The sequence below is a fragment of the Etheostoma spectabile genome, chromosome 5 (assembly GCF_008692095.1).
Source record: "Etheostoma spectabile isolate EspeVRDwgs_2016 chromosome 5, UIUC_Espe_1.0, whole genome shotgun sequence".
Lineage (NCBI taxonomy): Eukaryota > Metazoa > Chordata > Actinopteri > Perciformes > Percidae > Etheostoma > Etheostoma spectabile.
The window spans coordinates 21196934-21200002 of record NC_045737.1 but is presented as its reverse complement, the minus strand read 5'-3'; the positions used below and the strand labels follow the sequence as shown (position 1 = coordinate 21200002).

The following is a 3069-nucleotide window of genomic DNA, read 5'->3' as shown; positions in this document are numbered from 1 at the left end:
CGTGGGAAGTCAAAATCGTGATCGCGATTAAAATTCGATTAATTGTGCAGCCCTAGTTATACTCAACCTATTTTCATTTATATATTTGATTACTATGTCACAGCTCTGTTACACTTATATTAGTAGATCATTGATCAGCTGTTTCTCTATGAAGAGACAGAGTGAGAGAGAGTGGTGTGCAACAGTCAGCTGTTTTTCTGAAAGTCGGTTCTTTAGATCAAACTGTGGTCACCACTACGTTTTCTTGTCTTCGATTTTGGTCAGGTCATGGTATGTGTCGCAAGCAGCGACAGTAATAATCCTCCATGCGGAAACACCAGATACGTTGGTAACATTAATTAAACAATGCTTCAAGGAAAATAATTTTGCATCGAGGATTTTTAGTAATACAATTATTCGAGGTACTTGACGAATCGTTTCAGCCCTAATGCCATGTGTTCATATTTTAGATGCAAATTAAATGACGCTAGTCGTAGATGGTAAAATTAGTCATAGTTCGGTTACAGTGTGAAAATAGTTTCATTTGAATGTTGGCCGTCAGAGTGTTGCATAAAGATTTTCTACAAGCCTTGTACCATTGACAGTAAGGTACAAAACAGTGGGAAGCCAAAGAGCAGGAAAAAAGCAGAGTAAATGTAAAAAATTCCTTTTGTTCATGGAAATCAATGATACTCTGTGACTCCATGACGCACAGCTACTGAGTCACAAATTGATTTTGTGAGTGTGTGATGAAACAGGGACATGTGTGGAAGGAAACCAGGACAGTCGATGCTTCCATGTGCATACCATATTAACATTCTTTTTGAATAGCCTGGTTTTCTTGGTGAATAAAAGCCCTTCACATTGATGTCCTAGTGGCATTGTCTATCTGCCTGCCATGCAGGATCTTCGCTCCCTATTGGTTTGTTTAAAAAAGGCTCATAAGCATGTCAAAGATGTGCTGTTTACAATGCTCAAGCGATGCTCATATTGAAAATGTATTTTAATCGTGAGGAGAAATATTCTGCCTACAGCAAACATACTTCAACATATTTCAGTTGTCGTTACAGTTTGGATAGAGAGGTTTCTATACCACATAATGTAACTAAATGAATGGTTGTTGAGAAAAAATAAATAAAATGGCAACCACTCATAGATTTGATTTGTGGTGATATTCAGGATTTATGATTATGTCAAACAACTGCTGTTAACAAAGAAGCCCTTTTTTGTTCCTGTCTTTTATTGTTTTTCTGGTGATTTATCATTTTTGTGATGATTTGCCTGACATAAATGTTAATCTCTTTTACTACTATATCTATTGTGTTTAGTTTCCACCAATGAATCTGTATTGTAGCTGCTGATGCAGACATCGTAACAACACTGCTTTATTAGTCCCTAACCTGTTTGTAAACACAAAGATATGGCAAGGAACTAGTGCTGTCAGTTAAACGCTTTATTAATGACATTAACGCAAACCCATTTTAACGGCACCAATTTTTTTAAGCGCAAGATTAACGTTGTTTTTCCATCCATCCATCCATCTTCATCCCTTTGTCCGGTATTGGGACGCGGGGGCAGCAGCTCCAGCAGGGGACCCCAAACTTCCCTTTCCCGAGCCACATCAACCAGCTCCAACTGGGGGATCCCGAGGCGTTCCCAGGCCAGGTTGGAGATATCATCTCTCCACCTAGTCCTGGGTCTTCCCCGATGCCTCCCCGTTGTTTTTGGCCTAGCAAACTTTTTTTTTTTTTTTGTTGCAACAACTAGTAACATTAGGAAAAACACCACACCCGATCTAGCTAAACCAGAAACAAAACAACAGGCACAACGCACACACTTGTTTGGGCTTGCGAGCCGGCCGAAGAGTGCTGTTACGTTTTGAGTGGATGGCGAGCGTGAGACGCCGAAATGGATGCCAATAAGATTCTGAATGGAAAGTTTACTTTTTAAAAGTTTCCAAGTGGTTCCATTGACAAGACTGAAGTGATCTGTGGGTTTTGTCGTTATCATCGCAGCACGTCCAGTTTTATTGTTTTTTTTTATGACTTATTGACAGAGAAATGGTGATAAAGTGATACCAGGAGAAAAACAGCTTGCTCAGTTCAAATTCAATAAGTTTCTGTAAGATACAATTTCCATTTACCGGTAGTTTATTTTTTTCTTCCTTCATAGTCATAACAATTTATACATCCATGTGGCATCCCTGCTGCACACATATCATGATAGCCCAGGTTGTCCTGGGGAAAAAATGTTGAAGTTGCTTTTGCATCACAGGAGGTTAAGTCAGATTTAACTTTTTTGTAGCAGCACACACATCTATATCCACATACGGTGTGTGTGTGTGTGTGTGTGTTTGTGTGTGTGTGTGTGTGTGTGTTTGTGTGTGCGCTGAGTTGCCTAAATATATACTGTATATTGAAAAGGATATCTGGTCTGATTGAAATTTTGGACCCTCCATGTCTGTCTCATTTTTTTAAAAGTGCATGTAAAGCCCCTTCTAATCACTGAGCAGTTTGGCAATAGACGTGAATGCACCAACCACCATCACTTCAACTGCTGCTTTTCAAATTAATTCCAATCTAATCTGACCTGGCAGCTCATATTGGTTTCTGATTTTACTCCTTTCTCATCATGTGCCCACTTAGTCTTGGACTATCATACTAGCAAACTACAGCATATTAATTAAAGAATATAATTGACCAATTAACTTCTAACTCTTATCAATGTCTTGTTTCCTACCAGAGTAGGTAATGACTGTGGGAACTTGATCCAGTTGAAATGGTTCTCCCAATGGGGAGGTTTAAGTTTTAATTACCAAAGTTAATGGGGCAGAGTGGGATCAACAGAGTGGGACACAAAGATGCAGAATAAAAGTCTCCCATTGAACCTAATAAGACTTCTGAATCTGATGGGTGTAACCACAGAAAGATTTATTAGAAGAGAGTTTGTGCCACAGGATGACAGAAGGCTTTGTCTTCATCCTTTTGCAGTAGAAACAAAGCCATACATTCAACTAAAGGGAGGCTCATTCAGGATGGTGGCTAAAATACTGATGCAAGGCAAGGCAGCTTTATTTGTATAGCACATTTC

The 3069-nt window shown here is 39.2% G+C and overlaps 1 protein-coding gene across 3 annotated transcripts in view; it reads left to right on the top strand.

The window, feature by feature from the left end:
• The window catches only part of gpat2 (glycerol-3-phosphate acyltransferase 2, mitochondrial), a 130921-nt gene that overhangs the window by 89281 nt on the left and 38571 nt on the right, over window positions 1–3069 (top strand). The window lies entirely within an intron of this gene.